The sequence below is a fragment of the Anser brachyrhynchus genome, assembly GCF_964034855.1.
Source record: "Anser brachyrhynchus genome assembly, chromosome: 5".
Taxonomy (NCBI): domain Eukaryota; kingdom Metazoa; phylum Chordata; class Aves; order Anseriformes; family Anatidae; genus Anser; species Anser brachyrhynchus.
In genome coordinates this window covers 46,298,517-46,310,403 of record NC_137699.1, presented here as the reverse complement: position 1 = coordinate 46,310,403, position 11,887 = coordinate 46,298,517, and positions in this window count along the sequence as shown.

Below are 11,887 nucleotides of genomic sequence, written 5' to 3'. Positions count from 1 at the left end.
CTTAAAAATAAATAAATAAATAAAAATGAGAAACATATTAAAATTAAAACCTTCATTGTGTGTTTATCACATCATAAAAGTTTCATTTGTGTGAGCTTGGAAAGTAATATATATAAATAGGAAGGAAGGAAGGAAGGAAGGAAGGAAGGAAGGAAGGAAGGAAGGAAGGAAGGAAGGAAGGAAGGAAGGAAGGAAGGAAGGAAGGGAACTTTCATATATAATTTCTAAATTGTTTTCTTGATAAAAACAGCTTTAACCCAGAAAACTTAAACAGATTCCAAGCATAACCACTATGGACTCTAGGAAGGTTTGCACCAATTGCATAAATTAAAAAAAATAAAGACATTTGTGTACTTGTTATAAGCAAGTTCTTAGGGACAATGTAGTGTCATTACTATAAAGTAAACAGTAAATTAAAACATTTGCAAGGTAATTCTCAGCAGCTTGCAAGCAAACTTGAGGGAACAGAAACAAGCAATTGCTTATAACTAGTATCCTAATTTGTACATTGCACAGACCTATGATAAGTGGCCTAGTAAATGGATATCTACTTTAATTTAAGTACACTGAAGACCAGCTGCATTACTGCATAACACAGAATCTGAAACATTTAATATTAAGGTAATTAGATTACCAAGAGTGACACTGATATCTATTTACAGATTCTCCTGAGGTCAGTAAAATAGCATAGTGAGAACATAGAATGGCCATTCAATCTAAACTGCACAAAAACATGACCTTATTTGGACAGATGAATAAAGCTATGTCTGGAAAATTTGTCTCCAAGTAATCCAGTACCATTTCACATGCATCAGAATTCTTTCTTATAAGAAACAAGAAATATATATATAAAAAATATATATATATTATATAAATATATATATTTTTGGAGGGGGGGGTAAAAAAATCTTCTAAATTAAATTACCTTAATTCATTATTTCCTATATGGGAGTAATAAATTTAGGAGTCCTGGTATAAAAAGCAGAAAAATCTAACTTCACTCTTATTGAGACAATTCTTTACTCTATGGGAAGCTTGATATATCTCTTTAGAGAGGTTTATTGTCTTATTGTCATACATAGGTCCATCATTGCAATTATATCTCTGTAAGTATGTGTGAGTGTTTGCATGTGAAACTGTGTGTGTGTTCATATACATATATTTACATATACTTACATGTATTTATATATACATATATACATAACTATGCTGAATTGTATTATTTACAAGAAATATAAAGTTTATTTTTCACTTTTTAAAATCTTTTGCTATTTTAGAAAATGTGCCACTGAAAATTTCAACAGCACAATAAGTAGGTGGATTTATTTCCGTGACAAACAGTGAATATTTGAAACAGTAAAATTTCTTCACCATTAAATCACTTTATCTCTCTCTTTTTTTGCATGTCAGTGTTTACTTTTTGGAATGTTGTACTGACCTTGAAATTGTCAGTAGCCAAGGATGAAATAGCAAAAATGTAGTTTTCAATTCTTCTTTTTTATGTATCCATTTGTAAGGGTGGAGGGACAATAAGAGAAAAGAAAAATGGCATGGGTGGATGTATTTTAATGAAGCAATGATGACATGAGAAAAATAATAGCAAGCTGGGAATCTTATTAAATGGGATCCAGCTGCGATTATTAGACAGAGTGCAGTAGAGCAAGGTCAAAGGCAGAAAAAAGAAAAAAAAAAAAAAGATTAAATGTTGTTTCCATTTTTTAAGATATAAATGGGACATTTATGGGAAGTTACATGCTTTTCTGTTGTGTGTATTTTTTCAGGTAAAGCAGATACATAAGGTGGAGAAAAGTATTCCAATATATTTTAAGGTATTTCGTCTTCATCTCAATCTATTTGGCTGGGTTTAAAATAACACTGATGCAAAAGTCATGAGAAAAATGTTCTCCTACAATATACAATGCTGTCAGAATGGAGAAACATAAATTTTTCAGAAAATATAAATTCTACTTTCAGCTTGAACTGATTACTGAATCAAAGAGATTCAGGAAAGTATACCTTTGAAGGTATTGCCATAAACAAGGTTACATGAAAGCCAGCAGTTCCCAAGGCATTTTAGTGGGCATACATTGACACTCACTGAGATTTATCTGGTATGCTTTATGCATACAAATATTCAGACAGGCGTAGAGCAAGAGAAAGTATGAATAGTTACTGTGATTAGAGTAGATTTAAACAGGGTAGACTTTCTTTTACCAAAATAAAGGTGACAGCGCTGCTTACCAATATTAAAAACAAGCAAACAACAACAACAAAAAAAACCACACACGCAAAAAAAACCAACCAACCAAACAAAAAAACCCTACAACAACAAACAGGGAAAGTCAGGCAAATTCTTAAATCTAACAGGAAGAGAGAGAAGGGCCATCATGTGGTTTATCATACTGGGTTGATATAGCGAAACCTACATAGGGAAGGATCTTCTCAGACAGTGCTGGTGTATAGATCCACCATTGACACTGTTGACAGTATAAATACACCATTGACACCATGTGGATGCAGAATTAAAATCCTGCCCCCCCCCTTATTTATGCATCTTGTGTGCATATACATACTTCTGAAACAAAGCTAATAATTTTAAGAGAAAAGTAGAAAATTTGAATTTAACTCTTTGCAAGGAATGTAAGTTGACAAATCCGGCTAGAAAAATAAATAAAAAGGTTTTAATCTTATAATTTTTCTCCCCATACAGCTATCTAATCATTCACACATTTTTAAACAAGCATACATTAACTGCTGGCCCATTCCTTTTAAAAAGAACTATAACATTAAACATTAGGCCTATGCTTTTTCCCACTAGTGCTAAGGACACCAGATTTTATGTACAACATATTGCACATAAATATGTACAACATATGTACAAGGATGGAAGAGTAATGTGGAGGAGGTCTAAAATTCGTGACTGTTCTTAAATTATTTGTCTGAGTCTTTGCTCAAAAATGTATGGTTACCTGTGTGTATATGCATGTCTGTATGGTTGTGCATAAGCCAGGTTTCAACTTACTATGCTTTGACCCAATTTTATAAGCAAGCTCCAACCAATTAGGGGCATACGTAAACATAACACCCAAGATAGTTATATTCACCATTTCAGCTGATCTTATTTCCTTGGCAATAACTCTTCTCTAACACGGCTGGACAGCATCTTACCAGTGTAATGTGGGAACATACCTATGCAAATATTTTTTGTAGTCATGCCCTAGAATCTTAGTTCTCCTCTTGTCAAATAAGCCTAAAAAACTACTCTCCTAATTCAAAGGCAAGTTAGGAACATTTTTCACTTACTTTTGTGGTGAGCTAGAATTCATGCACCTCATACAGACTTATTTTCTTCCTGATAAAGAAGCTCCTTGATCCTTACGGCTGCATGGTGCACTTACCTGGAACTACAGAGGTTCCACTTGATAATCTCTAGAGAGTTCTTCAAGCTCTTGGTTGCTAATTGAACTTTTCTTTTGTATTATTTAATTTCATCCCATTTCCACTCTCATTTGGTTCTTCCTGTATATAGCTCTTGCATAGGGTTAACGCTATGCCAGTGTTGTTCTCAGTCAGGACAAAGTAAGATCCTTGAAAGTCCATTTAGTAATCTTGTCAAACTCATTAACACCACTATGTGACTCTTACTCCATTACTTTGTCTCTACCTACATCCATAATTTTACTGATATAGATTCAATCCTCTGATATTCTAAGAGCTGAAATCCTTCTTTTTGAGATTTTATGTGTCATTCATAGGTGTGGTGGGTTAGCTTTGCCTAACAGCTAATCACCCAGCTACTCGCTCTCTGTCCTTCCTCTTTGGGAAAGGGAGAGAAAATAGGATGAGAAAGTTTGTGGGTTGAGATAAAAACAGGGAGATTGCTTGCCAATTAATGTTGTGTGCAAAGCAGAATCAACTTTGGAAAAACAAATTTATTTTACTAACAATTAAAATATATTTGGGCCATGAGAAACAAGAAGATAAACATTAAATCCACACCTTTCTTCCCACTCTTCCCCAGTTCAAGTTTATCCCTTCACTCCAAAATACTCTCACTACCCTGAGCAGTGCAGTGGGGATGTGTGTGGGGATGTTACAGTCAGTACATAACAGTTCCTCTCTGCCTCTCCTTCCTCCTCACCCTTTTCTTCTACTGTGGCATGGGCTCTCCCTGGGTCACAGTTCTTTCAGGAATATCTACTTGTTCCGTAGTGGATCCTCCACAGGCCACAGTGGATATCTGCTCCACTATGGATCACCTTCTCCTGCTCCTCTGAATTTGGTGTTACCTCTGTTGTTTTTCACTATTTTTGCTCCCTCCTCTACTGGCTGTCCAGTGTTTTCTGCCCTTTCTAAAATACATCTTCCCAGAGATAACACCAGATTTGCTAACAGGCTCAGCTGTGTCCTGCAGCATCAGACACTGACTTCTTCCCACAGAGACCACCTCTGCAGCACTCACTCCAGCTGCTACCAAAACATTGCTGCCCACACACGATTCACTGATTTTACATTTTCAGAAATATAATTGCAAATAATACTTAGGTTATAATGTTTTATTTTATTTTATTTTAACTATTTGATCATTATGGAACACTTTTTCACAACAGACCATGAAGCCTTGGATAAAAAAAGAGGTTTTTCACTACTTTGAGAGTTATTCTTTCTAATCAACACATTATAGGATCAAAAGCAGAATAAAAGTCTTCTAGTCAAATCTCCTGTATAATACAGACCATAGAATTTCATCCATGCATTCTCCATATAGTTTGCTCTGCTTGGATCCTAATAAATGGTGTCTGACTACAACATATGCTTTAACTGTGCTTAGAAGATGTGAAAAACATAACTGAACTCAACAGTCATAGCCACTGTCTTCAATTTGAGGTACGTGTAAGGAATGATTTAGCTCCTTTACATAATCACATAGCTAAAACTGTAGGCACCATTAACCAAAGCCTAGGCAAGTAAGAATTCTCAAGTTGTAGTTGCACCATATGGTCTAAGATTTTTGATGAAATCTGATATTGAATGCTTACACTGTCTGTTAAAATTGCTCAGTAGTTGAGGTCAGCTACCTCGGAGCCAGAGCAGCTGAAGCCACAGTACCCGATCATGAGTTACAGGGGGATCTCGGGCCCTTGATTCACCAGAGGTGGCCCGGGACAGCAGCATGAGCAGGCCTCAAGAGGCTGACATGGAGTGGGCATTGACAGGGCAACAGCAACTACACCCACGCCCTCTGCCTAGAGAAAGCCTCTGGGAGGGCAGCGACACGTGGTGCCCATCACGAGCAGGGAGGGGCCAGCAGCACACGTGCACCGGTGTGCGGTTGGTGTGGCAGGGTGCGAGAGCTCTGCACCAGCTCTTGGCAGTCTGTGAGATCGCACACCTACCATGGTGTCCGCTAGGCAGAGAGCTCACTTCAGAAAGCCTATGGCAACCCAGACAGAGACGTGGCCATCAGGGAGTGCCTGAGCCTGCTGCTGCCAGGGGAGGGCAGTGGGGAGACCGCCTGTTCTCAGGTGGAAGGTCTGCTCACCGTGGTGGCTGAGCTTAAGGAGGAGATGGAGGGACTAAAGAGCATCAGGGCGTGTGAGCAGGGGACTAACTGGTGGAGTAACTCCCTGGTGTGCCAGAGAGAAGGGCTCCAGGAGGATGTCCCCCAGACGTTGGTGGAGCCCCTTACCCATCACTGTCGGGCAAAGGGAGGGGACCAAAAAGATGAGGAGGGTTGGAAGCAAGTCCCAGTTCGGCGCCACATGCAATTCCCCACCCCCCCCCCCCCCCCAAGGTGCCCCTCCGTAATAGGCTTGAGGCCCTGGATCTTGAAGGAGAGGTAGCTCAGAATGTGGTGGAAGGCCCACCTATGAGGTCAGACGGGAAGAGGCAGTTAACACTACACCTCAAGACTGCCTCCGAAAAGAAAGAAAGAAGGGTAGTTGTAGTAGGACATTCCCTTCTGAGAGGAACAGAGGGCCGGATATGCAGAGTTGACCCTCATCGAAGGGAAGTCTGTAGTCTATCTGGAGACTGGATCAGAGATATCACCAGGACGCTCTCCAGCCTTGTGTGCTCGACAGACTACTACCCGCTACTCATCTTCCAGATAGGTGGGGAGGAAGCTGCATTCCATAGTCTGAGGGGAATGAAGAAAGATTTCAAGGCCTTGGGATGGTTGGTGAAAGAGTCTGGGGCACAACTCATTTTCTCTTCCTTCCTTCCATTACGGGGTGATGATGTGGGATGGAATAGAAGGATCCAGTCCGTAAATGATTGGCTATGTGACTGTTGCTACAGGCAGGGCGTTGGGTTCTTTGATAATGGCTGGTTTTATAAGACACCAGGCCTGACAGTAATGTGTGGGAATGGTTTATCTCACAGGGGCAAAAGGGTTCTGGGACAAGAATTAGCAGGGCTCATTTGGAAAGCTTTAAACTAGATCTGAAGGGGGATGGGGTTGTAGCTGGGCTTGCATTGGTGGGGCAACACTCTAGCAATGATGAAGACTGGGAGACTTCTCACCCCTCTAGGGTGAAATCGGCATGCTCAGCTCACTCCCTGAAGTGCCTGTATACCAATGCACATAGTATGGGAAATAAGCAGGAGGAGTTAGAAATCTGTGTTCGGTCAGGAGATTATGATCTAGTGGCAAATACAGAGATATGGTGGGGCAGCTCACATGACTGGAATGTTGTCATGGATGGGTATGTCCTTCTCAGGAAAGACAGGCCAGCAAGGTGAGGTGGCGGATTTGCTCTTTATGTGAGAGAGCAACTACATTGTAGTTGCTGTCTACAGTTGCTGAGTACTGTCCAGGGGTGGATGAGGAGAGAGTCTGTGGGTGAGAATTAAGGGACAGGCTGGCATGGGGGATACTGTTGGGGGTGTCTATTACAGGCCACCAGATCAGGATGAGGAAGTTGACAAGGCCTTCTGCAGGCAGTTGATAGCAGCCTCACAATCACAGGCCCTGGTTATTGTAGGGGATTTCAACTACCCTGACATTTGCTGGAAGCCAACCAACTCAGCCAACCATCTGCAGTCCAGGAGGTTCCTTCATTGTATTGATGATAACTTCCTGATGCAAATGGTGGATGTGCCAACTAGGAGAGGAGTGCTGGTGGATCTTACTAGGAAGAACTTCTTTACCAAAAGGGTTGTTAGGCATTGGAATGGGCTGCCCAGGGAAGTGGTTGAGTCACCATCCCTGGAGGTCTTTAAAAGAAGTCTAGATGTAGAGCTTACTGCTATGGTTTAGTGGAGGACTTGTTAGTGTTAGGTCAGAGGTTGGACTAGGTGATCTTGGAGGTCTCTTCCAACCTAGATGATTCTGTGATTCTGTGATCTTGTCCTCACTAACAAGAAGGGGCCGGTTTAAGCGGTGAAGGTTGCAGCGACCATGAGATGGTGGGGTTTAGGATCTCGTGGCAGGAACAGAGTACTGAGCAGAATCACAACCCTGGACTTCAGTAGGGCCGACTTTGGCCTTTTCAAGTATTTGCTAAGGGAAATCCCATAGGACAAGGTACTTGAAGGAAGAGGAGCCCAAGATATCTGGTTAGCGTTCAAGGACTGCTTCTTCCGAGCTCAAGAGCAGAGCATCCCAACAGGTAGGAAGACATGAAAGAGAGCCAGGAGACCTGCATGGTTAAACAGAGAACTACTGGGCAAACTCAAGTGGAAGAGGAGAGTATACAGATCATGGAAGGAGGAGCTGGCCACTTGGGAGGAATATAAGGCTGTTGTCAGAGGATGTAGGGAAGCAACTAGGAAAGCTAAGGCCTCCTTAGTATTAAACCTTGCGAGAGGGGTCAAGGACAACAGAAAGGGCTTCTTCAAATACATTGTGGATAAAACTAACACTAGAGGCAATGTAGGCCCACTAATGAATGAGGTGGGTGCCCTGGTGACAGAAGATAAAGAGAAGGTGGAGTTACTGAATGCCTTCTTTGTCTCTATCTATAATGCTGAAGGCTGTCCTGAGGAGCCCTGTACCCCTGAGGCCCCAGAGGAAGTCAGAATAAAGGAGGAATCTGCCTTGGTTGATGAGGGCTGGGTTAAGGACCGATTAAGCAAGCTGAACATCCACAAGTCCATGGGTACTGATGGGATGCATCCACGAGTGCTGAGGGAGCTGGTGGAAGTAATTGCTAGGCAACTCTCCATCATCTTTGGTAAGTCATGGGCATCAGGAGAGATGCCTGAGGACTGGAGGAAAGCAATGTCACTGTGGTCTTCAGAAAGGGCAAGAAGGAGGACCCGGGTAACTATAGACTGGTCAGCCTCACCTCCATCCATGGTAAGGTGGTGGAACAACTTATTCTTGGCGTTGTCTCTAGTCATATCAAGGATAAAAGGGTCATTAGGGGCAGTCAACATGGCTTCACCAAGGGGTGTCGTGCTTGATCAACCTGATAGCCTTTTATGAGGATATAACCAGGCGGATAGATGATGGAAAGGTAGTGGACAGGGTCTATCTTGATTTCAGTAAAGCCTTTGACACCATTTCCCACAGCATTCTCACAGCTAAACTGAGGAAGTGTGGTCTGGACGATCATGTAGTGGGGTGGACTGTGAACTGGCCTAAGGGAAGAAGCCAGAGGGTTGTGGTCAATGGGACAGAGTCAAGTTGGAGTCCTGTATCTAATGGAGTCTCTCAAGGGTTGGTACTGGGACTACTATTGTTCAATATATTCATCAGTGACTTGGATGAGGGAATGGAGTGCTCTGTCAGCAAGTTTGCTGACGAAACTAAACTGGGAGGAGTGGCTGACATGCTGGAAGGCCTTGGTGCCATGCAGCAGGACCTCAACAGGTTGGAGAATTGGGCAGGGAAAAATTTAATGAAATATAACAAGGGCAAGTGTAGAGTCCTGCATCTGGGCAAGAACGACCCCAGACACCAGTATAAGTTGGGGACTGCCGTGCTGAAGAGCATTGAAGGGGAGAGGGATCTGGGGTCCTGGTGGATAGTGGGATGACTATAAGCTAGCACTGTGCCTTTGTGGCCAAGAAGGCCAACAGCATCCTGGTGTGTATGAGAGGGGGTGTGGTTAGTAGGTCGAGAGAGGGAGAGAGGTTCTCCCCATTCCCCCCCTGCCCCCCCCCCCCCCCCCCCCTCCCCGCTCTGCCCTGGTGAGACTACATCTGGAATATTGCATCCATTTCGGGCCCCTCAGTTCAAGAAGGACACCAAACTGTTTGAGAGAATCCAATGCAGAGCCACAAGAATGATTAAGCGAGCAGAGCATCTCCCTTTACGAGGAAAGGCTAAGGGAGCTGGGTCTCTTTAGCTTGGAGGAGAGGAGACTGAGGGGTGACCTTAGTAATGTTTATAAATACGTAAAGGGTGAATGTAAGGAGGACAGAACCGGGCTCTTCTAGGTGACATCTAATAGTAGGACAAGGAGGCAATGGGAGCAAGCTGAAACATAGGAGTATCCACTTAAATATGAGATGAAACTTTTTTATGGTGAGAGTGACAGAACATTGGAACAGGCTGTCCAGGGGGATTGTGGAGTCTCCTTCTCTGGAGACATTCAAAATGTGCCTGGACGCATTCCTGTGTGACGTGATCTAGGTGTTCCTGCTCTGGCAGGGAGATTGGACTAGATGATCTTTCAAGGTCCCTTTCAATCCCTATCATTCTGTGATTCTGTGAAAATTAAATTAAAAAAGAAAAAAAAAGAAATAAAAGTTCACAGAAATATCCAAATAATGAACAAAAGCCAGCAAATAGAGACAGGAACACTCTTGCAGCATGACTGACTGATAAACAGTTGTGAAAGGTTTTGTGTGATGTGTGAAAGGGAATAAAGAAAGTAGTTTTGCTGTTTTTACCTTTGCCACAGAAAATTTTGTATGCATTGCTTGTAAGTGAACACCAAAGCATGGAAGAAATACTTGGTTCCTTTATGAATTTCTCTTTTTTTGATTAAAGTAAACAACTTCTAGAGAAAAAGTAATGACTTGAGAAAAAATTCCTATATCTTCCATACAGTTATGTAGTCTTAATTTAATGACTTTTTAAAGATACAGAGAATATAATGCTTTTATCTTTGAGAAAACTCATTACACAGATCTTCATTTCATTAACACCATCCATTTCCTTTCTACACAATGCATTCTGTGGCCCTTATGCACCCTGCTCCAGTAAAGCAAGGGATAGTTTTCTATTGAGATCTGTAACAGAAATCTTCCAGGACAGCACACAAATAGGAGTAACATTGCTAATGAAGTAAACTGGAGTAAGGGAGCTGTGTTGATTTCCCAAAGATCTGATAAGATACTGGCAATTTCTGTAAGGTATATTCAGTCTCACCTACAACATTCAGTTTATCTGAAGTGAACACTGGAGTATCAGTCTACTAGTCTGTGGTCAGGAACATGAAGAGATCTCACATGCACAATGACCAGTGCACAATGACTGTCAACAGCCTTTATATAGAGATTTCCTTCCTAATAGTCCAAGGTGTCTGGAATGGCAGGTGTATACTCAGGCTTCGCAGTGGAGTTGCAATATGCCTAGAGTGCATATATGGATCAGATAGTCAGAAGCACCCTGAGATCAGTAAGTCAGTCTGTACTGTAGGAGTATTCACATAAAGGACAATAAATGAATTCCTAGCTACTTTTTACAATACACCCATGTTTTGTGGGGATACAAGAAATATTTTTCCTTTGAAGGCAATAGTGGGACTACCACAACAGATGGGCAATCTAACATAGTTTAACTGCAGGTTAAAAAGGCAAAAGTCAATATAGACAAATGTCTACAAAGGGCAAAGCTGTTAGCAGAAATTTATTGATGTCCTTCAGTGCCTTGTCCAAGCTTTGCTCTTTATTGCCCTATTTCTGTCCCTACAGGAAGGAATCAGTCGAGTCCACATATAGAAAATAAACAGAGCAACTACCTCCCAAATCCCACTGTTTCCCTCAAATCAACAGCTCTTTTTGGAACATGTTGCTTTCGTCAAGTGAGGCTGTGGTTTAATTCCAAAGGCTTGACTGTGAGTGAAGAAAACACAGCCAAAGCCACCAGCAGTTTGATTCAACTTTCGGCAGCCCAGGCAGTTAAGCCTCCAGAATTGTTACCCCCAAAGGGCAGATAAAATCCCAGGCAAGGGAATTAGTGTGAACTTGCACCATTAAACAGACATGTCTACTACTGAGAAAGACACCTGCATTCTTATTGCTGCTACTTATTATTCCTCTGAGTAGTGATACTAAGAGCCAACCCCTAAGACAAAGAGAACAAGGAAATAAGAAAATAGAGGGGATTAATAAAATTCAGAGATGGAAAAACACAGGTTTCTTGTAGCAAGTAGTCCAGAAATATATATATATAAAAGAAAGAGCTAGAAGCACAGCAACTATAGGAAGCAAGCCAATGTATTACTTAGGATTATAAGAGTTGTTTTGTTGTTGTTGTTGTTTTTGTTGTTGTTTGGTTGGTTTTTTTTTTTTGGTGTTGTTGTTGATATATTTTTTTCCCTGCAGGCTATGGTAATTTATATGATTCATCTTTGATTTTAATTAAAATGAAGGGAAAAGATTGTATTTTAACTACAATAAAGCATGCAGGCTGAAGAATTGCTCCTGGGAATTTGCACTTGGTGGAGAGTAGTAGCTCTTCAAACACAAGTTCTATGCACTGAAATGTAAGTTACTTTAGTTTTCCTTGTATCTCAGCACCAAAATAAAAAAAATGAGAGTCATTTTCAAAGAAGCCTGAATGTACTCAAACCTCAATGACTTTTAATATTATGGCCTTGGTGTTAGTGGCCTTGGTGTCTTTTGAAGATCTTCCCCTAGAAAACTAGTGAAAGTCACAATGTCCTTAGGGCATCATTTACTCATGCTTTTTTGCTTTGTCCCTCATCTG